Below are 27,618 nucleotides of genomic sequence, written 5' to 3'. Positions count from 1 at the left end.
CCCAGGAAAAACTGTAGCACCTCCACTAAATGCACTCCAACCAGGAGAACTGCTTCTCCCCATGTGACGCAGGAGATCTTCAGACGACACTGCCAGCTCCCGGGGCTCTAGCCTGCTTCCTTGCCACAGCACTGCCAGGCACTGACCTCTGAAACTTCAGACTCTGTGCTCTGCTGGTTATGAAAAACAGGCAGTATGGAAATCCTCTCCTTTTTCCCCCATCAGTGGTTTTGGGGAACAGTGTTTTTGTTCAGTCCTCTGTGTTTGTCTGCACTCTCTCTCTAGCTGTTTTTAAGGGAAGTGCTTTCTTACACAGGCTGGATGCACTACTCTTTCCCCCTTTCTCTGTCTCCTACCACAAAAATGGTTTTCTACCCTCTGCACTACCAGGCCTCTTCTCTTGCCAAACTCACTTCTCCATACCACGTACCTGCTGCAGTCTTTCACTGAAATTTTGCATATTGTTTTGTTAATCCTCATACAGATTTCCTAGGTATCCAAAATTCTTTGATGTTGTTTGATCTAGCTGTGTTCGAAGGATGAGAAAAGCCCTGGGTTCCCTTACTTTTCTGCCATCTTATCTCATGAACTATTTTCTCACACTATACACAAAAATACATTTAAAAATGAATGAAAGATCTAAATGTGAGACAGGAAATCATCAAAATTCTAGAGGAGAACACACGTAGCAAACTTTTTAATCTCAACCTTAGCAACTTCTTACTAAATACATACCTGGAGGCAAGAGAAACAAGAAAAAATGAACAATTTGGACTTCACCAAGATAAAAGCTTTGGCAGAGCTTTTGGCAGGAAAGAATCAACAAAACTAAAGGCAGTCTATGGAATGGGAGAAGATATTTGCAAATGGCATATCTGATAAGGGGTTAGTATCCAAAATCTATAAAGAATTTATCAAACTCAACACCCAAAGAACAAATAACCCAGTTAAGAAATGGGCAGAAGACATGAGTAGACATTTTTCCAAAGAAGACATCCAGATGGGTAACAGACACATAAAAAGATGCTCAACATCACACATAATCAGGGAGATACAAATCATAACTACAATGAGATATCACCTCACACCTGTCATAATAACTAAAATTAACAACACAGGAAACAACAGATGTTGGCAAGGATGCAGATAGAGGGAACCGTCTCATACTGTTGATGGAAATGCATACTTGTGCATTCACTCTGGAAAACAGTATGGAGGTTCCTCAAGATACTATAAATAACTACTTGTTGGCATGCGATTGTTCACAGTAGTCTCTTATGCTCCTATATATTGATGTAGTGTAAACTGTAATGCCTCCTCTTTTATTCCTAATTTTATTTGAGTCATCCCTCTTTTGTCTTAGCTAGTCAAGTTTTGTCAATTTGGTTGATCTTTTCAAGGAACCAGATCTTAGTTTTGTTATTTCTTTTTATTGTTTTCCTGAACTCCATTTCATTTATTTCTGTTCTGATCTTTGATTTCTATTATTTCCTTCCTTCTGCTAAGTTTGCTCTTAACTTGTTCTTCTCTAGTTCCTCAAGCTGTAAAAGTCAGTAGTTTATTTGATGCCTTTCTAACCTTTGATATGTGATTATTGTTATTAAATTTCCATTCAGTATGTTTTTCCTGCACCCCACAAGATTTGATATGTTGTTTTTTTAAAAAAAATTGATATGTTGCATTTTCATTGCACTTATTTAGAGATAATGTTTTATTTTCCTTTTGATTTATTTCTGACCTATTGGTTATTCAGAGATGCATTATTCAGTTTGCACATATTTGTGGGTCTTGTCATTTTCTATTATCAGTTTCGTACATAGAGAAGATAATCTGAAATTTGCTAAGATTTGTTTTGTGTCACATTATGTAATCTACCATGCAGAATAATGAGATGAATGTGCACCTCACAGATATCAGATGGAATGTTCTATAGATGTCTCTTAGGTCCATTTCTCCTAAGGTATTTTCCATTGCAATGTTTCCTTGTTGATTTTTGTCTGGGTGATGTATCTATTGCTGATGGTGGGGTAAATTCTTTACTGTTACTGGATCGCTATACATTTCTCCCTTAAGATCTCTTAGTATTTGCTTATTAGATTTCAGCGCTTGAATGTTGGGAGTAAAATACTTTGGGTTTTTATATATTTTCATTGTACTGACCCTTTTATCATTATATAATGACCTTCTTATCTTTTGTTACCACTTTTTACTTCAAATCTATTTCATTTGCTATAAAATGGCAGGCTGTGTCTACCCTTTTTTGGTTTTCAGTTGCTTAGAAAGTCATCTTCCTATCCCTTCACTTTGAGCTTATGTGTGTCTTTAGAGCTGATATAAGTCTCCTGTAGGAGATGGTCTTGTTTTTTGATCCATCCAGCCACTGTATGCCTTATGATTGGTAAGTTCATCCATTTATAATTAGGGTGATTATTAATAAGTAAGGATTAGTAGTGCTCTTTATCTTTCACTTTCTGGTTATTTACTATCTATATCGTTTATTTTTCATACTGTATACCTTTCTAAATTGGTGTTTTTTACCATGATTTGCTCAATCTTCCTTTTTTTAATGTTTTGTGTCTGCTCCAGATCTTTTATAATGGTTACCTTGAGACTTACTAAAACATGCTAGGCCTTTTTCTGTTGCTAGCAGCTCATATTCATTTGTGTCAGATCTAGATTTTTGCTTTATGATTATTTTGAGGCTAGCATAAAAATGCTAGTCTTTTTCTGCTGCTACCAAATCATATCCATTTACCTACAATGGTTCCACACTTTTACTTCTCCCCTTTTATGTTCTTGATTTAACAAATTGCCTTTTATTATGCCGTGAATTTGTTACCCAATTGTAGCACCTATTGTTATTTTTTTTAATGTTTATTTATTTTGAGAGAGAGAGACAGTGTGAGCTGGGCTGGGAGGGCAGAGAGAGAGAAAGAGAGAGATAGAATCTGAGAGAGAGAGAGACAGAATCCAGGTTCAGTCTGAGCTTTCAGCATGGAGCCCAATATGAGGTTGGAACTCAAGAACCATGGATGATGACCTGAACCGCAGTTGGACACTTAACTGACTGAGTCACCCCAGCACCCCTATTGTTATTTTTAATGCTCTATTCCTTTAATATTTATTCTATAATTAATTAACAGACTATTCTTAGACAGAGTTCATTTTCTAATTTTGACTCTATATCACCTTTATCATGTTTTGTGTGATTTTATTTTTTGTATGTCACTAGTGTCTTTTCATTTCATCTTGATAAGCTCTTTCTGTATTTCTTTCAAGGCAAGTGTAGGGGTAATAAACTCCCTCATCTTCTGTGTGTCTGGGGAAGTCCTTATTTTCCTTCAGGTGTTCAAATGAACACCTTTGGCGGATACAGTATTCATGTCTGACATTTCTGTCTTTCAATACTTTGAGTATGTCACTCTATTGTCTACTGGCCTGTAGAGTTCCTGCTGAGAAATCTGCTGATATCGTAAGTTGGGGGAGGGTCCTTTGTGGGCTAATTGTTTTCTTCCCCTACCTTAAGAATTCTTTAGCATTGATTGATACTCATTGACACTCATTATAATTTGCCACTGAGAAAGTCTTTTTGCACTGACATAATAAAGCGTTCTATTAGCTCTGTGGACTCATATGTTAAGTTCCTTCCCCATTTGGGAAGATCTCAGCAATTATTTCTTTACATAGAGTCTGCTCCCATTCTTCTCCTTCTGGTATAATCATTATTCTTATATTGCCTTTTCTAATAGCTGATTACTTACACAGTGTTTCTTCACTTGTTTGAAATCTTAGTTCCCCTCCTATCACTTGAATCACTTCTAAATTCCAGTCCACAAGATAGCTTATTCCTGCTTCCATCTGACCTGGTATATTTCCAATGCTTCTTAATGCATTTTTTTTCATCTCATTCACTGAGTACGTAAGCTCCATAAATTTTTTGGTTCTTTTTTATACGTTCATTCCCTTTAGTAAAGTACTCCTTCTGTTCATTTTTTTTTTTTATGCCTGAGTTGACAAAACTGCCTTCTAAATTTTCTTGTGCTCATTGAATTAATTCATAAAAGCTGTTTTGCTATGTATATCAGTAAGATTACAATATTCTTTGTCTTTGAATTTGGATGCTGGAGAATTGTCATTTTTCTGTGTGATACCATATAACTATGATTTTTCACAGTGGATGAAATGTGCCTTTCTCATCTCACTTGAAGGCTTGAATACCTTTCTTATGTAGAAAAGGCTTTGTTTACATTGACTGTAACAGTTAAACAGATTGGCAATCAGAAACTTTATTTTTGTTTCACAGAAGACCTCATGACATAGCACAATATTTTCTTTCTCCTAAAGGAGCTGATTCTCCACGAAATTTAGGAGCACACCAAATAGAGCTGACATTAAAAACAAAAACAAAAAAAATCTGGTAGCACAGCAGCAAGGGAATTGTGGGCTTAGCCCTTGGGTCTTTGGGTGTGCCCAAGGACTCTAGGGTGGGTGGGAGGAGTCTCAGAAGTCCCAGACCTCTTCCTGAAATACCAAGGCAGACAGCAGAACACTTCTTCCTTCAATTCTCTTTCTCTGCCTTCAATTCCCTTTCTCTGCCTTCTTCCCTTTCCGTCCTTTGTCCCAGTCGCAGAGTTCTCTTCCGGGAAACCCAGGTGCTGCTGAAGAGCAACAGGCTCCAGCTGCACCTGAGCAGTCGGGAGGACTTCACTTACCACCTGTGCTTTCCACCTCCTGTGCCTCCTCTGCCGGTACCAGCACTGCCGCTCCTGCTGTTGCACCTCCCTTGGCCCCATAGCCTCTCTGCTTCTCAATCCACCTGCTTTTGAATGAGGATGGATGGATCACACTGTATCCTTGTATGCTGGGTAGAGACACTTTTATTCAGTCATGGATGTCCAGTTAGACGCAAACTGAAGGGGAGACAAAAATGAACAACTTACACTGCCAAGATGCCGATTTTACCCCTATTACTCTCATTTCAATAGAGTTGAATGACAGATGTTAAATGAGGACTCTTTTCTATCTGGAATTTTACCTAAAGGGGGACTGAGATGAGGTTTAAATGCAGTACAATTGTTATCTGGAAAGAGCAGGCATAAAGGAAAAGGGAAGCAATGAACCTAAGATTGGCCAGTTTCCAAGGAGCAGGTGGTTGTTTTTCTCTACAACTGTATTACAAATACTGGAACAGTGAGAACCCTACCAGGGAAGTCGTGACTTCACCTGAGATGCATTGTTTCCAGAGGAGCTTAATACACATCATAGTTTGCCCAAACCCCATTTAATACCCAGAGATCAAAACTCTATCACTCTAGTTCTTGTTCCAGGATGATGGCATAAACCCCCTTCAGCCCATCTTTCACACATCTATAAATTTGAGACAAATACAAAAAGAACCCACGAGTAGCTGAAGATACCAAAGAGTGCATGGGAGACGAAACCTGAACAAGAGGCTAGTACAGGAAATAAGGTTTACAGTTTATTTCTTTTTACACCTTTTGTTTCTGCAACAGTTTTTTTTCTTGTGAGAAAAAAACTGGTTCTTCCCATCTGACATATTGTGACAAGGGAAAATACTCCCACATATTTCCAGTGCCCACTCGGACCCAATTCCCTCACAGTCCTTGGGGTGTGTGGGTCACCAAGGGCCCTAGTCAACACCCATCCCACGAAACTCTGCCCTCAGCCGGTTCTGGTCTAGTGCTGTTCTGCCACTGAACACCAGGCTGCTTTAATTGAAATCATTTCATAAGGTGTTTTACTTTGGGTCCTCCCAGAATTTGCATGAGGACTGGGAACTGCCCTCAGGAACAACACCTGTGAGGGAGTGAAGGCAGGTGCTCTGGGCAGAGGGAGAAGTTGGACTGCGATGCACTAGCAACAAAACCCACAAGTGATCACACAAGGAGCTAAGGAGTTGGGCTGCCCTTCAAATTGTTTTAACTTGAGGCAGTTTGGCTGCTACAGATGTGAAGGCAGGTAACATTTGTGTAACTGCTGCTGACAGAAGTGCTGCATGCACTGCCAAATGGCTGGTTTTCTCATGGATTCGATTTTTTGGTGAATAATGTCAAAAAAAAAAAAAGATGGAGGAGTATTTGTCTTAGTCCAGCCAGGCTGTTATCACAGTACAGTATACACTGGATGGCTTGTGCGGACAGACACTTGTTCCTCACAGTTCTGAGGCTGGGAAGTCCGGATGATGACACCAGCAGATTCGTGTCTAGACAGAATCCCCTTTCTTCGTGGCCTCTTCCCTGTGACCTCACATGGCAGAAGCAGCAATGGAGCTCAAGACCTCTTTTATAAGGGCGCTTATATCCCAATCATCACCTCCCCAAATCCCACCTCCTAGTATCATCCCCTACAATTTCACAACATGAATTTCTGGGGGACACAAACATTCAGTCCAAGCAAGGCAGTACACTTCTTCCCTATAATTTCACTGTGTGAGGCAGGGGGAAAGGTGGAGTGGGAAACATGGGGAGATTTGTAGACGAAGCCCCAAGGATAACTTCAGTGGTAACGCACCAACTTCAGCGTGTTTACTAGTTACGCTTTTTAATAAAAACTTTTGTATTCAGGAAGTATTGTGATCCCCCATTTACAGGTGAGGAGGTTGAGGATCAGAGGTTAAGTGAGTGAGTGGAAGCTCCCAGTTAGTAGCAGATTCTGTTGTTCCAGTTCTCATCTTTCCACCAGAAACTTCTCGTGTGTTTTCAACTACCCAAAACATCCAAGTTCATTGCTGAACTAAAATAGTAAGTACTAAATATTAAATCTACACTTTTTCACCTTGTGTTCATGCTCTCAGGTGCTGACTCAACATGTGCTGTTTCATTACCAAAAGGGCAGCAACGTCAGAGAGAAATCCCAAGCTCCTTTCATAAACCACCATAGCATAGGGATACTTTCGGTCTCAAAAGAGTTCTGTAAGATTAGTTGATAATAGCAAGGAAACAGATAGACACTAATGCATCTTTGAGGATGTGCCTAACACTCTCCTTTAATGTCATTTTCAAGAGCAGAGCTTCAATATTTACTTTTTAAAACAAACACCTGTAGTAACAGATCCTGTTTTCAGGGCCTTTAGATAAATAGAGATGTATCTGCCTGACCTTTGAAAAGTAAATTAAATGTCAGAATACACTTCCAAATTCATTTCAAGAAGTTATTTTAAAAGCTTTATCCACCAAATGTAAAGGTTGAAAAATATCCTGGATCCATACTTTCTGAATAGACTGAGTTCCACAAGAATCAATCTATTAAAGATATCACCAAATCTGGAGTATAAATTATTTTATTCTAATGATTATATCATACGTAGATATATTTGAACTGCTATGGTTCCACAAGTAACCCAAATTTTAACGTTTTATGCATGTGGCACTAACCCACAAACTAGTAATTTCTAGGCCTTTAATTCCTTTAAGCTTAATTATCTTCTTGGGGAAATAATATGGCTTCATTCTCTTTTTTTCCCTGAGCACCTTCATTTACACCAAGAAGCCCCCCTTACCTAAAATTCCACATGGTTCCACCTCCAACTCTTTCTTCCTAATAGTTTTAGAATGGAGGCCAGAGAACCCTGAAAGCCTTTGGGACCTAACAAGGACAAAGCAAGATGAGTGAGCACTGACCTTGGGTGCAAAAGTTAAGGAGGCACACAATTCAGTTACTAGGGTAAATAATGTTTTAATGCAGTAGTAAAAAAAAATCAAATGAGATAAAATCTCTGATAATGAAGTGTCCAAATTTTAAAATATTACCAAATTTTCTTTGACCTCACGTGTCAAGAAGTCTCTGCACAGTAAGGTTATTTTTTTTATTTTTTTAAATGTTTATTTATTTTTGAGACAGAGAGAGACAGAGCATGAATGGGGGAGGGTCAGAGAGAGGGAGACCCAGAATCTGAAGCAGGCTCCAGGCTCCGAGCTGTCAGCACAGAGCCCGACGCGGGGCTCGAACTCACGGACTGTGAGATCATGACCTGAGCCGAAGTCGGAGGCTTACCTGACTGAGCCACCCAGGCGCCCCCACAGTAATGTTATTTAAAATTTGATTTTAAATCCCTCTACAATCTTCTTGAAACTTTTCCAGCATTTTCCCATTACTTTTTTTATTAGAGAAAGCTTTATTTGATGGAGGGCCAGGTATCTGCTTCCCAGCAACGCCGCTTAAGTAAATGCCCAACTCATACAGTCAGCATTACTGTCTCAAAAATCTTTCATTCTGACATATTATCACACATTTTTCATTAGGGAATTGCATACTCACATATGTCCATAAATATTTGGTCTTACTAGATCCAGGTTGACCTGCTTGAGAAGCAGAATGGGGAAAAAATCTTATCTCTGTCCTTGGAAAACATACAACTAAATGAAGGGAAAGTTTGAATGTGGCTCTGAGAGACTCTGTTTCCCTGAAAACAAAATCATTTTGTTCTAGTCAATCAATAACTACATGGTAAATGTGAATCTTAGGCTCAGGAAGAGGTTATCGGCCACAACATTTCCTAACACTTTCATAATGTTATCAGGAATTAAAAGGTAACATTTGTCAAATATTTACAAGTTGGGTGGGACACAGCACACTGTAAACATATGAATCTGCCAAACTGCAGTTTTAAAACAGATCCAAAGAAATCTCAAAAATGTTTGCTCTTCAATGATACATTCTCCATCACAAAAATTTTTTTAATTTTAATTTTTTTTATAATTTACATCCAAGCTAGTTAGCATATAGTGCAACAATGATTTCAGGAGTAAATTCCCTCATGCCCCTTACCCATTTAGCCCATCCCCCACTCCCACAACCCCTCCAGCCGCCCTCTGCTTGTTTTCTATATTTAAGAGTCTCTTATGTTTTGTCCCCCTCCCTGTTTTTATATTATTTTTGCTTCCCTTCCCTTAAGTTCATCTCTTTTGTATCTTAAATTCCTCATATGAATGAAGTCATATGATATTTGTCTTTCTCTGACTACCCTCTACCCTGAATACACAATACTTCTCTGACTACCCTGAATACCCTCTAGTTCCATCCACATAGTTGCAAATGGCCAGATTTCATTCTTTTTGATTGCCGAGGAATACTCCGTTGTGTGTGTGTGTGTGTGTGTGTGTGTGTGTGTGTGTGTGTGTGTATGCCACATCTTCTTTATCCATTCATCTGTCGGTGGACATTTGGGCTCTTTGCATACTTTGGCTATTGTTGATAGTGCTGCTATAAACATTGGGGTGCATGTGCCCCTTCGAAACAGCACACCTGTATCGTTTGGATAGATACCTAGTAGTGCAATTGCTGGGTCATAGGGTAGTTCTATTTTTTGTTTTTTGAGGAACCTCCATACTGTTTTCCAGTGTGGCTGCACCAGTTTGCATTCTCACCAGCAGTGCCAAAGAGATCCTCTTTCTCCACATCCTCGCCAACATCTGTTGTTGCTTGAGTTGTTAAAGTTAGCCATTCTGACTGGTGTGAGGTGGTATCTCATTGTGGTTTTGATCTGTATTTCTCTGATGACGAGTGAAGTTGAGCATTTTTTCATGTGTCGGTTGGCCATCTGGATGTCTTCTTTGGAGAAGTGTCTATTCATGTCTTTTTCCCATCTCTTCACTGGATTATTTATTTTTTGGGTGCTGAGTTTGGTAAGTTCTTTATAGATCTTGGATACTAACCCTTTATCTGATATGTCGTTTGCAAAGATCTTCTCCCATTCTGTCGGTTGCCTTTTAGTTTTGCTGATTGTTTCCTTCGCTGTGCAGAAGGGTTTTATTTTGATGAGGTCCAAGTAGTTCATTTTTGCTTTTGCTTCCCTTGCTTCCAGAGACGTGTTGAGTAAGAAGTTGCTGTGGGCAAGATCAAAGAGGTTTTTTCCTGCTTTCTCCTTGAGGATTTGGATGGCTTCTTGTCTTACATTGAGGTCTTTCATCCATTTTGAGTTTATTTTTGTGTCTGGTGTAAGAAAGTGGTCCAGGTTCATTCTTCTGCATGTCGCTGTCCAGTTTTCCCAGCACCACTTGCTGGAGAGACTGTTTTTATTCCATTGGATATTCTTTCCTGCTTTGTCAAAGATTAGTTGGCCATACGTCTGTGGGTCCATTTCTGGGTTCTCTATTCTGTTCCATTGATCTAAGTGTCTGTTTTTGTGCCAGGACCATACTGCCTTGATGACTACAGCTTTGTAATACAACTTGAAGTCTGGGATTGTGATGCCTCCAGCTTTGGTTTTGTTTTTCAAGATTGCTTTGGCTTTTCGGGGTCTTTTCTGGTTCCATAGAAATTTTAGGATTGCTTGTTCTAGCTCTGTGAAGAATGCTGGTGTTATTTTGATAGGGATTGCATTGAATATGTAGATTGCTTGGGGTAGTATTGACATTTTAACAATATTTGTTCTTATCCAGGAGCGTGGAAACTTTTCCATTTTTTTTTTTTTTGGTGTCTTCTTCAATTTCTTTCATAAGATTTCAATAGTTTTCAGTGTACATATTTTTCACCTCTTTGGTTAGATTTATTCCTAAGTGTTTTATGGTTTTTGGTGCAATTGTAAACGGGATCGATTCCTTGATTTCTTTTGTGTTGCTTCATTATTGGTATAAAGGAATGCAACCAATTTCTGTGCCTTGATTTTATATCCTGCGACTTTGCTGAATTCATGGGTCAGTTCTAGCAGTTTTTTGGTGGAATTTTTTGCGTTTTCCATATAGAGTATCATGTCATCTGTGAGGAGTGAAAGTTTAACTTCCTCCTGGCCAATTTGGATGTCTTTTCTTTCTTTGTGTTGTCTGATTGCTGAAGTTAAGACTTCCAATAGTATGTTGAGTAACAGTAGCGAGAGTTGACATCACTGTCGTGTTCCTGACTTTAGGGGGAAAGCTCTGTTTTTTCCCATTGAAGATGATATTAGCGGTGGGTCCTTCATATATGGCTTTTATGATCTTGAGGTATGATCCTTCTATCCCTACTTTCTTAAGGGTTTTTATCAAGAAAGGATGCTGTATTTTGTCAAATGTTTTCTCTGCATCTATTGAGAGGATCATGTGATTCTTGTCCTTTCTTTTATTGACGTGATGTATCACATTGATTGTTTTGTGGATATTGAACCAGCCTTGAATGTCAGGTATAAATCACACTTGGTCATGGTGACTAATTCTTTTAATGTATTGTTGGATCCAGTTGGCTAATATCTTGTTGAAGGTTTTTGCATCCTTGTTCATTAGGGAAATTGGTCTGTAGTTCTCCTTTTTAGTGGGGTCTTTGGTTTTGGAACCAAGGTAATGCTAGCTTCATAGAGTTTGGAATTTTTCTTTCCATTTCTATTTTTTGGAACAGCTTCAAGCGAATAGGTGTTAACTCTTCTTGAAATGTTTGGAAAGCCCCTGGAAAGCCCCTGGAAAGCCATCTGGCCGTGGACTCTTGTTTTCTGGGAGAGTTTTGATTACTAATTCAATTTCTTTACTGGATATGGGTCTGTTTAAATTTTCTATTTCTTCCTGTTTCAGTTTTGGTAGCATATATGTTTCTAGGAATTTGTACATTTCTTACAGATTGCCCATTTTATTAACATATAATTGCTCATAATATTCTCTTATTGTTTGTATTTCTATTGTGTTGGTTGTGATCTCTCCTCTTTCATTCTTGATTTTATTTATTTGGGTCTTTTCCTTTTTCTTTTTTATTAAACTGGCTAGAGGTTTATCAATTATTTTAATTCTTCAAGGAAACAGTTTCTGGTTTCATTGATCTGGTCTACTGTTTTTTGGTTTAGATAGCATTGATTTCTGCTTTAATCTTTATTATTTCCTGTGTTCTGCTGGTTTCAGGTTTTATTTGCTGTTCTTTTTCTAGCTCTTTAAGGTATAAGGTTAGGTTGTGTATCTGAGAACTTACTTCTTTCTTTAGAAAGTTCTGGATTGCTATATACTTCCCTCTTATGACCATCTTTGCTGCATCCCAGAGGTTTGGGCTGTGGTGCTATAATTTTCATTGGATTCCATGTACCTTCTTATTTCCTCTTTAGCTTTTGGTTATTCCATTCATTCTTCAGTTGGATGTTCTTTAGTCTCCAAGTATTTGTTATTTTTCCACACTTTTTCTTGTGGTTGATTTCGAGTTTCATAGCATTGTGGTCTGAAAATATGCACAGTATGATCTCGATATTTTTGTACTTATTGAGGGCTAATTTGTGTCCCAGTATGTGATGTATTCTGGAGAATGTTCCATGTGCACTGGGGAAGAATGTGTATTCCACTGCTTTAGGATGAAATGCTCTAAATGTATCTGTTAAGTTTATCCGGTCCACTGTGTCATTCAAAGCCATTTTTTTCTTGTTGATTTTCTGTTTAGGTGATCTATCCATTGCTGTGAGTGTGGTATTGAAGTCCCCTACTAATATGGTATTATTATCAATGAGTTTCTTTATGTTTGTGATTAATTGATTTATATATTTGGGTGCTCTCACTTTTGTAGCATAAATGTTTCCAATTGTTAGATCCTCTTGGTCAATAGATCCCTTAATTATGATATAATGACCTTCTTGAACTCTTGTTACAGTCTGTTTTTTAAAGTCTAGATTGATAATTATGTCTACTCCAGCTTTCTTTTGGCGACCATTAGCATTATAGATGGTTCTCCATCCCCTTATTTTCAATCTGAAGGTGTCTTTAGGTCTAAAATGGGTCTCTTGTAAACCGCATATAGATGGATCTTGTTTTCTCATCCATTCTGTTACCCTGTGTCTTTTGATTGGAACATTGAGTCCATTGACGTTTAAAGTGAGTACTGAAAGATATGAATTTATTGTCATTATGTTTCTTGTAGAGTTGGAGTTTTCTGGTGGTGTTTCTGGTCCTTTCTAATGTTTGTTGCTTTTGGTATTTATTTATTTATTTATTTATTTATTTATTTATTTATATTTTCATCTTTTCTCCCCTCAGAGATTTCCCCTTAAAATTTCTTGCAGGGCTGGGTTAGTGGTCACAAACTCCTTTAATTTTTGTTTGTCTGGGAAACTTTTTATATCTCCTTCTATTTTGAATGACAGCCTTGCTGGATAAAGAATTCTTGGCTGCATATTTTTCTGATTCAGCACACTGAATATATCCTGCCACTCCTTTCTGGCCTGCCAAGTTTCTGTGGATAGGTGTGCTGCAAACCTGATCTGTCTTCCCTTGTAGGTTAGGGACTTTTTTTCCCTTGCTGCTTTCATGATTCTCTCCTTGCCTGAGTATTTGGTGAATTTGACTATGATATGCCTTGTTGATGGTCGGTTTTTGTTGAATCTAATGGGGGTCCTCTGTGCTTCCTGGATTTTGGTGTCTGTGTCTTTCCCCAGGTTAGGAAAGTTTTCTGCTATGATTTGCTCACATAACCCTTCTACCCCTATTTCTCTCTCTTCCTCTTCTGGGACCCCGATGATTCTGATATTGTTCCTTTTTAATGAGTCACTGATTTGTTTAATTCTTAAATCGTGCTCTTTTGCCTTAATCTCCCCTTTTCTCTGCTTCATTATTCTCTATAAGTTTGTCCTCTATACCGCTGTTCTGCCTCCTGCACCCTTGCTGCTGTGGCATCCATCCGTGATTTCAGCTCAGTTATAGAATTTTTTATTTCATCCTGACTAGTTTTTACTTCTTTTAATTCCACAGAAAGGGATTCTAGTCTATTTTCAACTCCAGCTAGTATTCTTATTATCATGATTCTAAATTCTGGTTCAGACATCTTGCTTGTATCTGTGTTGGTTAAATCCCTGGCTGTTGTTTCTATGTGCTCTTTCATTTGGGGTGAATTCCTTCAGTTCATCATTTTGAAGGGAGAAAAGTAATTAATGAGGTAGAAAAGTTAAAATTAAAAAATATTAAAATGAAAAAAATAAGAACACACCCACACAAAAAATCGAATAAATGGGGCGCCTGGGTGGTTCAGTCGGTTGAGCGTCTGGCTTTGGCTCAGTCAGTTGAGCATCTGAATCATGAGCATCATGATTTCATGGTCTGTGAGTTCAAGCCCCGCATCAGGCTCAGTGCTGACAGCTCAGAGGCTGGATCCTGCTTCAGATTCTGTGTCTCCTTCTCTCTCTGCCCCTACCCTGCACATGCTCTGTCTCTCTGTCAAAAATAAATAAATATTAAAAAAAACAATTTAAAAAATTGAATAAATGATGCTAGATCCTAGGTGTGTTTGGGTCTGAGTGTTGAAAATGGTTTGATAGATTAGAGAAAAAAGGGGGGAAAAGAAAAAAGGAAATCATTTGAGAATTTGAAAAAAATTAATACATTGAAGTAGACTACAATGAAATGATGGAAGTAAAATAGCATATGAAAAAATTTACACAAAAGTAAAGAATAATAGAAAAATAATTAAAGAAAAATATTTTTAATAAAAATTAAAAATAAAGATGAATTGTTATCTCTCTGTATTCAAGAAAAAGAAAAGAAACGAAAAAGAGAAAAAAGAAACAAAAAAGGGAATCATTTGAAAATTGGAAAAAGCGAATACACTGTAGTAGACTAAAATAAAATGATGGAAGTAAAATAGAATTTGAAAAACTTTACACAAAAGTAAAAAATATAGTGAAAAATTAAAGAAAAATGTTTTTAATTAAAATTGAATATAAAACTGAATTTTCTCTTTGTGTATTCAAGAAAAAGAAAAGAAGTGAAAAAGAAAAAAAAGCAAATTGAATAGATGGACCTGCTAACAGATTGAAATATGACTGAAATTACTTCATTTTCCCCTAGAAGTCAGACTATGAAACGCTTTATAGTCCATAAACTAAGCAGGTGGTGAGACTTGTATTATTGAAAAGCGAGGTTGACCCAGTTGGGCGGGGCTTAGTGTAACAGCTCCGTTCTCCACTAGATGGTGATGCTTAGCTTACTGGGGTGTATTTTTGTGGTGCACTTAGGCATATATGTGCATGCGCAGGAGGGGTGAAAATGGCATCACCAGCTACCCAGTCTCTAGTATCAGAACTCTGTGCTCTCCCTCACCAGCAACGAGCAACCCGCCTTTGTCTCTGGCTTCCATCCACTCCTTGCTTTCACACTGTCCATGACCAAGCCATCAGGCTGCCAGGCAGCACCTTCCTTCTGAGTTTTATATCAGATGCACCTGTGTTTCCCAACCTGAGGGGCTGCGGCTTTGACCCATTCTGCCCCTCTGCAGGAGGGTCTCACCAAGCAATGGCCAGGTCCCCGCCCACACCCAGGAACATTCACAAGACCGTGCTGCTGCTGACCCCCAGAGACTGCCGCTGGGTGCCAGCCCGCCCCAGAAAAAGTTCATGGGATTGTGTGGCAGCAGCGTTTCAGGGATTATGGAAAATCACAACACACATCTGGCACCAGGCTTCCCCCTTAACATCCTTGTTCAGTACCAGCAAATGTGGTTGTTCTCCAGGGTCCGCTGGGAACTTTGCCTGTGGGGAGGCTGAATAGCCTCTACCAAAGGTCCTCCAAGCAAGGGTACCACCTCTCCCCATGTCACCCGAGGACCCCTTGGACCTCACTCTCTGCTCCTGGGGATTCGTGCTTCCCACCAGAGCACTGCCAGGTATCGAGCTGTGGAACTTTAGACTCTGTGCTCCCCATGTTTATAGAGTCCTAAGTGAATTTCAACCCTCTCCTTTCTCCTTTCTCCCTTGTTTTGTTCAGTCCCTTGTGTACTCTTCTTTTTCTCTCTAGTTGCTTTAGGTGGGGTGCTTTCCAGTACTCTCCCCCTGTCTCTGTCCTGTCTCCAAAAGCAAAAATAGCTCCCTGCCCTCCATGGCTTCTTTCTCCCCCAGTTCACCTCTATGCACCAGGTAACTGCCAAGTTTTGTGGTTCAAGTTGTGCAGATTTTTGTGTTAGTCCTCAAATCAGTTGTCTAGGTGTGCAAGATGGTTCATTGTTGATCTGGCTGCATTTCAGGGACAAGAGATGCAAAAAAAAGCTTCCATGCTGTTCTTGGCCCCTCTCCTCCACCTTTCATTTTATGGCTCATAGGGTTTGTATCTAAGTTAGAATGTTGCTGTCACAAATGTTTGCATGTATTCATAAATCTGATCTATATTGAATCTGAATATTTATCTGATGTTGTAAGACACCTGTCTATTTCTTTTCTAGGAGAAAACAAATTGGCCCAAGATTGTTTACAGAATTCCCATCATTTTCCTACTGGTTAAAATAGACACTGTATTCTTCTAAACAATTGTATGTACATCAATTGTCTTATGTAAAATGACATCTTTTCTGTTGGTATATTGTTCTTTTTTATAACCATGCTTTAATTTTTAACATAAATTAATAAACTGTCATGATGAGTTGTGTTGGAACTCTGCTAATTATTGCTTTACCTTGAAATGTCACATAAAAACTGACATCACCACTGAGAGTTTCCACTTAGAGATATTGTATACTCACCTTGCATTTGTGTTTTCTAACCAGTTATTTGCTACAAATACAAGGTGCTTATATTAGCCTCGTTCATTGCCTGTGAAGATTATTTTCAGCAGGCATAGATGGTGTCTGTCACTATTGGGAGGAGGATATTTTTGAGTTACATTTTCTAACTGCTCTCCTTTGCTTACGGATTTTTGCCTGCTCATGCATCATCTGGGTTTCTTGTAGTAAAGCTGGCTGAGTGAAAGCAGTGCAGTTAGTCTGGGCCCATAGGGGTGTAGATGCGCCATCCATAATTCTATAGACCCACTTGTGTATCTCTGTATGTTTGTGCCCAGCTGGGGGCACATGCCTGGTGTCAATGCCTTTATTCAATTTCAGTTTTCTCATTGCTGTGTTCGTCTTTTCCAAGAAACACACGTAATTTCTTTCTTAAGCTGCAGCTACTCTCAAATACAACTGTGGGGCAACATTGGTCTGAAGTGAATTAAGTTGTCCTTGTGCAAGACCTTGTTCATAGCACAGGTGTTGTACCAGTGATTCCTGATGCTGGGACATTCTATGGCTTATAAACCAATCCTCTGAACCACTTTCTCCTGGAGTGATCCATTTCTCTTATTAACATAAAAGCTCTTTTGCACATTATGATTGAACCATTATATGTTATAAGAAGAAAGATGAACATTCCAACCCCAATTCATCAGTGGGAAAACTGAGATTTTCGATAGGTAATCTGCAAACAATTCATTATACCTCAGTGAATTACTTTAATTATTTCACAATATACTTAGATGTTTCTGTTTACATGAGTAACATCTTTCTACTGCCTTTCACATAGATCCATCCCATTTAACTTCCCCAAGTGATCATCCCTGAGATGAGGCAAAGGATGTATTTCAAACAAGATATGCATTACCTGTGCAGTGGTTTTTGTACCTCCACTATATAGAAATTTCCTGGTTTGTTTGTGAAATATAGGTTTTCTGGCCCCACTCCCTAGAAATTCTGATTTTGCAGGCTTTTAGGAAGGCCCAGAACTGTGTGATTTCTGGGTAATCTATAGTCACACTTTAGGTGATGCTCATCAATGACTTCCATGTATGGTGTAGTAATTTGGTGTGTGTGTGTGTGTGTGTGTGTGTCACTATGTCTCTACTTTTCTATGAAATCACTCTCACAATTAATTTTTAAAAATTTAACCAATTACCTGCCAACAGCGTCTCAAATTAACTACACTATAATTTTCTGGGTGTTAATGCCAACATCCACTGAGTTTAGTTTGAAGTCCATGTGCTGGGACATGTTCAGGATCTGGCTCTTCTTTCATGTTCTTAAGTGTTAGGGGTTGTTCTGAATAATAGAAATTCACAATAGCTTCACTATTTCATGGAGGAAAACTTTATTAATTATCAGAGAAAGGGAATATAAGGGATTAAACAATTATAATCAACATAAAGAGGGAGAGAGTATGGAGAAGAACAGGGAAGGCTTAATACATCAAATTGGGTAGTCACAACTTCCAACCTTCACTACAGGAAGCCCCGTAGTGAACAGCCAGGTTAGAGACCCTTTGAGGGCCCTGAGCCAAGCATCCTTTCCTTAGGTGAGGCTTCCAACTACCTATTTCCAACAGGGAAATATATATACTAACCGTGTGTGATTTATGGTGGGTCATTAAGTTTGCTTAAGTGGAGTCCCAAGCAAGATGTTTTTCTCTCTCTCTTTATGGTATCCTACAACAGGGTGCCTGGGCATGTGTATATTTCTCTTCCCCTCCTGATCCATTCCAGGGAGCCAGCCTGGTCTGGTCAAGGAGATGAGGCAAGTTAATCCCTCTTGGTGTCAGGAACAGAAGGGACATTTATGATCTTGAGGCAAGACACGAAGTTCAAGCCAACTAAGCCCTCCATATATGTGTGGCTCTGGGAAGAAATTCATGACAAGTCATACAAACATTTTCCATGCAGAACAGAGGTTAGGAAAAGACTCAGAGAATGAAGTCTTTTTTTTGCTTTCCCCTGGAAGTGGGAACATAGCTTGTTTGACTCATTCAGAGGCAAAATACAGAAGATGAGTAAATGTTGCTTTAGAGAAAAACAGCACAAGATGGAGCCTTTCTAAAATGAAGTCGTTTCTTTCCCTACTACATCTCCCTGCTATGGGATTTTTATCCTCCTCATTCTTATAGGGGGTGTTGGAGAGTGAAGGCCTCATCTTTTGTAACTTCTATAAGCTGAAAAGGATTGAGGACCATGTTTATTAGGAGACATAAAAATCCCAACCTATCTGATTAAATGAAAGGCTCCTAATTGTACATTGTCAAGAGTAGATGAAGCTTCATTAAATGGATAGGATATTTAAATTTGGAAACCATGCAGCAAATCTGCAACCACAAAAAAAATTCCTATAAAAAATAACAGTGTGGAGTAGGAGCAGAACCAAAGAAACAATATTTCCAGAAGGCTAATGGTCATGGATTAAGAAACAATATTTAAAATCAGTATATATGTTGAATGTTAACTCTTTACCTAATAGTAGTGCTAAAGTTAAAGCAGTTAGTTCAGCCACTTGTGCCAAAATATGGGGAGACATTTTTACCTGGAGCACATCCTACAGACCGACAACAGCATATCAAGCCTTTCTTATTCTTTCATGCATACAACTACTTCTATCTGTAAACCATTCAGCCTCTGGATTAGGCAGAGGTTCATCTTTAAATCAGGCCTCCTTGAATATACTTGTTTTATAGTGTCTTTACAAGAGTGAATTGGAAGAGCTTTATTGTCTTTATCACTCAGTAGAGTAACTGGGTTTAAGCCTCAACACACCCTGAGGGTTACATTAGGGGTGTCAAGGAGGAGGGCTTGTTAACTTTCGATTTTTTTTTGAAAGAGAGAGTGAGAGTGTGAGTGGAGGAGGGCCAGAGAGAGGGAGAGAGAATTCCAGGCAGTCTACATGCTTTAAGTGCCCTATGTGGGGCTCAAACTCACAAACCATGAGATTGTGACCTGAGCCAAGATCAAGAGTTGGATGCTCAACCAACTGAGCTACCCAGGCACACTGAGGGTCTGTTACTTTAATAATCTCCCATCTGTTAGCCATTGATGTCCTTTAGCTTCTAAAACTCCTTGAACCCCATTTGAACCACATCAATGTGGAGTCATAACATCCAGATGCTGTCCCAGACCTTTGAAATGGAAGAAGATATTTGAAAATGACATGTCTGTTAAGGGTTAGTGTCCAAACTATGTAAAGAATTTATAAAACAAAACACCCAAAAAACAAATAATCCAGTTAAAAAATGGGCGATAGACATGAATAGATTTTTTTTCTAAACTCTACGGATGACTAAGGGACACATGATAAGATGCTCAACATCACTCATTATCATGGAAATAGAAATCAAAACTACACCAGTCAGAATGACTAAAATTAGCATCACAGGAAGCAACACATATTGGCAAGGATGTGGAGAAAGGAGAGCACTCTTACACTGTTGGTTGGAATAAAAAGTGTGGACACTTTTTACTGTGGACAACAGTATGGAGGTTCATGAGAAAGTTAAAAATAGAACTACCATATGATCCAGCTATTGCAATACTAGGTATTTACTCAAAGGAGACAAAAATATTGATTTGAAGGATACATGCACCCCCCCTAATGCAAAATTACCAACAATAGCCAATCTATGGAAAGATCCCTAATGTCCATTGACTGATGATGGGTAAAGAAGATGTGGTATATACATAAAATGGAATATTATGCAGCCATAAAAAAGAATGAAATCTTTCCATTTGCAAGGATGTAAATGGAGCTCGAGAGCATAATGCTAATTAATTTCAGGCATACAACATAGTCATTCAACATTTCCGTGTATCACCCAGGGCTGAATGAGTTTAGACTCTAGGATGGTATGAAACTGAAAAAAAACATGTCTGTTCTTGTGTAAGCATTAATGTGTAATGCATTAATAGGAGGGTAGCAGCTTTTAAGATCAATAACATGAGTATATATAGAGGGAATTTAAACAGACCATAGAATATTTATCCTTTATGGTCATTCTATTTAGGTGACAAACTGACTGGATGGAATGCGGATCCCTGAAAGAGAGGACACCAAATAGTATCTGAAGAGCCAACCCCACCACCTATCTCTCTGTGATATAGTGGTATGAAAAACTTGCAAGTAGTGGCCCATATGAGGGGAATAATGACAAGATACGTTGATTGGTAGTTGAATGTGTATTATATTTGTGTCAAGCATATGATAATTGAATTTGGGAAAGTGTCTAATCCTTCAATGTAAATCTATTCACTACTTACAGATATGGATGTCTTCCCTCCCCTTATCATTGTTCACACCACAACTATTATAAATCCATTTTATAAGAAACAACGCAAATATCTAAAAGACTCCAAAACTAGTGCCAGTGAAGTAGAAGCAACTCTGGCCTTTGTATTAGTGATTTACAGCCTTAAGAGTATCATGAGTGGACAGCAAGCAAAACCATCTTTGTTTTCTGAAGTTATTCAGAAAAAGAGACTTTAAACCATACTCAACAACATTGAGTAACACTGATCTGGTTGAAGCACTTAGCATCCATTTTTTTGTGTGGTAAAATCATCAAGGCTTTTCACCAGTCTGTTAGATGATATACTGGTCAGCATCAGCCTAATCCCTCCCTCTTAATGAGTTATGGATTCTGGCAACTCTGCTAATTGGTGAATCATTAAATCTCTTCATGGAAAACTTAGTCTTGAACTGTGCTTTCTCCATGAGCAACAACACAATTATTCTTCCCACTGACATTGATATCAGAAGTTAACTCTTCATTTTAATGAACTCCTACTGAAGAGTAGTTTCAATCTTGATTGGGGGTGAAAGTTTTTTCTATTCTCTTTTTAGGTTCTTTGGCTGATATAATAATTAAATTATATTTTTGTTACCTGCATCTTTTACCCATATCTCTGGATTTTGCATTACTTCATATTTTTGTTCCATAAGGATGCTTTAGAAAACATATGGATAAACACAATATAAGGCAAACTCAATTAAAGCATTACATGAACATTTCCTAGTTGAGGTATAACCAGGAAAAGTGATCAAAAATATTACAGATGCAAGAATAAGTTCACTGATTGTACTGTCACAAACTCCAAAGATCTATGTGCCAAGAAGCAAAGAGATGCATTCTTAGATTCCAGGAGAACAGAGAACATGGGTTTCAATATTCACGTGTTAGCCCATTATTTATGTTACAACAGATAGTGAGTATACTACCTCAGGTAGTTCACAGTATTTGTCGTTCAGAAACATAACATCAGGGAGCAAAGGTAAGCATTGTATGATTATATATGAAAATGAATCAATCACACACTTCCAGGACTATAGGGTGCCAGATGTGTGTTGTGATTTTCTGTAATCCCTGAAACGCTGCTGCTACACTGTCTCGTGAACTTTTTCTGGGGTGAGCTGGCACCTGGCTGCAGTGCAGGGCACCCGCAGCAGCAGGGTCCAGCAAGTGTTCCTGGGTGCAGCCAACATTTGGCCATTGCTCAGTGAGACCCTCCCACAGAGGGGAGAAATGGGTCAAAGCCACAGTCCTTCAGAAGTAAGGGGCCAGGGAAAACAGCCACATCTGAAACAAAACTCAGGAGAGAGGTACTACCTGGGGCTTGGTCACGGACAGTGAAAAGGCGGGGAGTGGACAAAAGCTGAAGACAGAGGACCGGTGCATGATTGTTGATTGGGGAGAACAGAGTTCTGATACTAGAGACTGGGTAGCTGGGTGACACCATTTTCACCACTCCCTTGAATGCGCATATGCACCTACAGCGCCACAACAATCCACCCCAGTAGACTAGCGGCGCCATCTAGTGGAGAGCTGAGCTGTTACACTAAGCTCCACCCAACTGGGCCAACCTGGCTCTTCAAGAACACAAGTCTCACCGCCTGCTTACTTTATGGACTATAAAGCGCTTCATAGTCTGACTTCTAGGGGAAATGAAGTAATTTCAGTCATATTTCAATCTGTTAGCAGATCCATCTATTCAATTTTCTTTTTTTTCTCTTTTTCACTTCTTTTTTTTCTTGAATACAGAAAGAGAAAAAATTCAGTTTTATTTTCAATTTTTATTAAAAATATTTTTCTTTAACTTTTTTACTATATTTTTTACTTTTGTGTAAATTTTTTCAAATTCTATTTTACTTCCATCATTTACTTCCATCCACCCCCCTCCCCCCCCCCCGCCCAGGGGTTCGATGCAATCCCTATCAAAATAACACCAGCATTCTTCACAGAGCTAGAACAAGCAATCCTAAAATTCCTATGGAACCAGAAAAGACCCCAAATAGCCAAAGCAATCTTGAAAAACAAAACCAAAGCAGGAGGCATCACAATCCCAGACTTCAAGTTGTATTACAAAGCTGTAGTCATCAAGGCAGTATGGTCCTGGCACAAAAACAGACACTTAGATCAATGGAACAGAATAGAGAACCCAGAAATGGTCCCAGACGTATGGCCAACTAATCTTTGACAAAGCAGGAAAGAATATCCAATGGAATAAAAACAGTCTCTCCAGCAAGTGGTGCTGGGAAAACTGGACAGCGACATGCAAAAGAATGAACCTGGACCACTTTCCTACACCAGACACAAAAATAAACTCAAAATGGATGAAAGACCTCAATGTAAGACAAGAAGCCATCCAAATCCTCAAGGAGAAAGCAGGAAAAAACCTCTTTGATCTTGCCCACAGCAACTTCTTACTCAGCACGTCTCTGGAAGCAAGGGAAGCAAAAGCAAAAATGAACTACTTGGACCTCATCAAAATAAAACGCTTCTGCACAGTGAAGGAAACAATCAGCAAAACTAAAAGGCAACCGACAGAATGGGAGAAGATCTTTGCAAACGACATATCAGATAAAGGGTTAGTATCCAAGATCTATAAAGAACTTACCAAACTCAGCACCCAAAAAATAAATAATCCAGTGAAGAGATGGGAAAAAGACATGAATAGACACTTCTCCAAAGAAGACATCCAGATGGCCAACCGACACATGAAAAAATGCTCAACTTCACTCGTCATCAGAGAAATACAGATCAAAACCACAATGAGATACCACCTCACACCAGTCAGAATGGCTAACGTTAACAACTCAAGCAACAACAGATGTTGGCGAGGATGTGGAGAAAGAGGATCTCTTTGGCACTGCTGGTGGGAATGCAAACTGGTGCAGCCACACTGGAAAGCAGTATGAAGGTTCCTCAAAAAACAAAAAATAGAACTACCCTATGACCCAGCAATTGCACTACTAGGTATCTATCCAAACAATACAGGTGTGCTGTTTTGAAGGGGCACATGCACCCCAATGTTTATAGCAGCGCTATTAGCAATAGCCAAAGTGTGGAAAGAGCCCAAATGTCCACCAACAGATGAATGGATAAAGAAGATGTGGTATATATATATACATACAATGGAGTATTCCTCGGCAATCAAAAAGAATGAAATCTGGCCATTTGCAACTATGTGGATGGAACTAGAGGTTAGTACGTTAGGTGAAGTTAGAGAAAGACAAATATCATATGACTTCACTCATATGAGGAATTTAAGATACAAAAGAGATGAACTTAAGGGAAGGGAAGCAAAAATAATATAAAAACAGGGAGGGGGACAAAACATAAGAGACTCTTAAATATAGAAAACAAGCAGAGGGTGGCCGGAGGGGTTGTGGGAGTGCGGGATGGGCTAAATGGGTAAGGGGCATGAGGGAATTTACTCCTGAAATCATTGTTGCACTATATGCTAACTAACTTGGATGTAAATTAAAAAATTAATAATAACATATGTAATTCAAAAAATGAAAGTTTGACTCATTTGATTACCTAAAAATTAAAATCTTAAATGTGAAGACAAAACTCGTGTAGTTTTTTATAATTACCGGGCTTCTAATTTTTTTAATGTTCATTTATATTTGAGAGAGAGATGGGGGGGAGGGGCAGAGAGAGAAGGGACAGACATTCCAAAGCAGGCTCTGTGCTGACAGCAGCAACCTCATGCAGGGTTCAAACACACTATCATGACCTGAACCAAAGTCGGACACTTCACCAACTGAGCCACAAGTTTCTATTTTAAGATGCAAAATTAATCACATCTTAAGACCTCCTTTGTTGCTCAAGACTTTCGAATTTCTGAAGGTGAAATAAAAACTATTCCATAATTATATTGCAAAACAAAAAAGGAATCCCCTTTTGCTAAGAAACTGAGGAATTCCAGCAAATGGAAAACAGATGACATGGCAAATGATGTAAAAGAGGCATATTAATATTTATTAATCACTGAGGTTTTTCAATAATGAGCTAATGACAATGAAAGATGAAAGTGTACAATTTAGTATATTTTCTTCTGAAAGTGCTTTCCTAAAATAGCTTGCGTTGCTGATAATTCTATTCTTCATTCATATCCCAGATGAACTTCAAGGGAAAATCTTTCATCTGCCTTTGGAAAATCTTGTCAAAGCTTTCATTCTGTTCAGCAGTCATATGATTTTTTTTCCAGTCTCCAGTGGTACCTGGGAGGAACAGCAGAGAAATTGCTTCACTGAATATTCAAGAAAGTGGGGGCGTCAAGCTCTAGTGTTGGGAAAAGCACCAGTTTTTGGACTTTTATTTTCCTCCCCTCTAAGACCGGGTTGCTCCTGCACATGACCATGAATCTTAACTCTCCCACTTTATAGCAAGGGGGAAAAACAAACTTATAGCAATTATGATGGAATTTAAGTAATTAGCCCTACAACTCAGCTGTCAGCCACCTGGAAAAGAAGAAAACTCCTGCAACTTGTGTACTGTCCTGTTGTAGGCTAGCATGGGCTATTGTAGTTTACAGAAGTCCTTTAAAAATTCCCCAAATCAGATATCGTTGGGCAAATATTTACTGATGAGGACATGGCTGCTCAGAGAGATTCTTTTAAATATAGCATGTTTTCATACAGTTTGGAACGGCATACATGTAATGATTCAATCTTTAGCCTCTTTAGGTTTACAAGTCTTATTTTAAAATTATAGATGCAGAGCTGGGATGACAAATAGATATTGGTAGAAGGAAAAGCAAAGAACCCTGATTGTAAAATCACTCTGAAGTATAAAAAAATAACTAAACCAAACTGAAATACTAATGAAACTGAAAACGCAAACACAAACTGCAGGAATGGTAAAGCCAGTGTAAATTATTTTCCACTTCATAACATCTCTAAGAAAAAAGTGTGTTTATGTGCAGAAGAAACATATGGGAACGTGCTTCACTTTCACAAGGAAATTTGACTACTCCTCTGTGTCTCCTTAGCCATTTCATCTCTCATTTTCAGGTGTGTAAAAAAATGCATAAACACATAAAATTTCCTTTGTTCAAAGAAAAACCACTCTCAATAAATGAGGAAAAACTGGGCAGAACACAAGGATGGCAGTAGCGACTAATTGGCCAGTTACTGCAATATCCTCAGATGATCTGATCTTGTCAGTAGGTAAGAATTGAATCTTTTGTTCGTTTCTTTTTTCCCAATGTGTAAGAACAACCTGGGCACTGGGGCATTCTCTGGATCTTATTTAACCCAATGTGATGTTTAGTTTCCCACCAGAATGTCTCGAATCCCAAGTACAGCTTGTCTCACTCAGGAACTCATGAAAGCGAACAGTGGAGAATGGACTTGCTCCGTTCCCTGAAAGGCAGGCAGAAAACCCTGGTGCAGAAATGCCACAGACCCTGGCAGCAGAGATGGACAGAGAGTTTCAGGATTTTACTGCTGAACCTCCAGTATATGAGAAAAATCCACCTTTGTCGCTCTACATGTTCTCTCTTGTCTTTAAAATTACTTTGATTATTTTCAAGTGAAATAAATTATCCATGTTCATGAACAATATATGTACATCACAATTAATCTATAAGGCAGTTGCCCTTGCAACCATTAATATTTAACAACAATAATTTTTGGCGTTCTGGATTTTCAATGTTGATTTATTTCACCTAGAGAATCCCACTGATTTCTTTTAAAACTGTATATATTTAGCTACTGTTCAGATACTAAGATGCACATTATATTTAAACACAAATTTTTTATGGCCAGAAATCTAATCAGATTCTGGAAATCAGTATAAATATACAGAACACATATGCCATAGAAACAACCCACTGTTAAATTAAACCTAGTAACAGTCTTCCGTTTTTCGAGCTATCAAAAATGATTTCAGATTATCCAAGATAAAAAGATCAGAAAATTCTAGTGAAGTTAATTTGAAAAGCTGTTGACAGATCATTGGTTAAGTTTTTAAAAGTTAACTGTAACAATGATTTAATAGAAAGATAGAGACAAGCGACACACACAGACACACGTACACACAAACGCACACCACATTAGTACCAGGATCAATACATGGAAGCCATCATTGGACATCACTTAAAGTTTGGTTACAGACCACCTACAAATCTCAGACTTCTGGACCTTCCTGAAAATCCTCAAAATCTGAATTTCAATGGAGTGAGGACTTGAAATTTTTATTTTCCCACACAAACCAGAATACGTCTATCTACTGATGATCGGAAACCACTGTCACAGGGAGTGTGTGTTCTTTTTCAAGTAAATCCTTTGCCTTACCTCATTTGGGGAAGGTAAAATGAGATGGGTCTATGTAAAAAGCAGTATAAATGTGTTATTCATGTAGGCAGAAGCATGTATGTATATTGTGAAATTATTAGCCCTATTAATGATCATTGTTTGCAGATTACCTATCAGAAATCTAAGTTTTCCCACTGATGAATTGAGGTTGGTACATTCATCCTCTCCCTAGTACATGATAGTTCAATAACAAGATGTGTAAAGAGGTTTTATGTTAATAAGAGAATTGAACATACTCAGGAGAATTGGTTCAGAGGAACGGTTTATAAGCCATAGTACATCCTGGCATCAGGAATCACTGGTACAAAACCTGTGCCATGAATGAGGACTTATAGTAGAATAACTCAATTTACTTCAGACCCTTGTGTCCTCTTAGATGCATTTGAGGGTAGAGTACAAACAGTGAAATTCCTACCACAAAGTGTCAACTGACTTTTCTGCTAACACTGAAAGACTAGAAAACCTGCGTAATTGTCAGGAGGTCGGCAAAACTGGTCAAATCATTGTGAATTCTTCTCCTAAGAATTCTCCTGAGTAGGCAGAATGGAGTAGGTTAGGAGAGGCCAATGCACAATG

The sequence above is a fragment of the Panthera leo genome, chromosome B2 (genome assembly GCF_018350215.1).
Source record: "Panthera leo isolate Ple1 chromosome B2, P.leo_Ple1_pat1.1, whole genome shotgun sequence".
Lineage (NCBI taxonomy): Eukaryota > Metazoa > Chordata > Mammalia > Carnivora > Felidae > Panthera > Panthera leo.
This window is presented reverse-complemented; position numbering follows the sequence as displayed.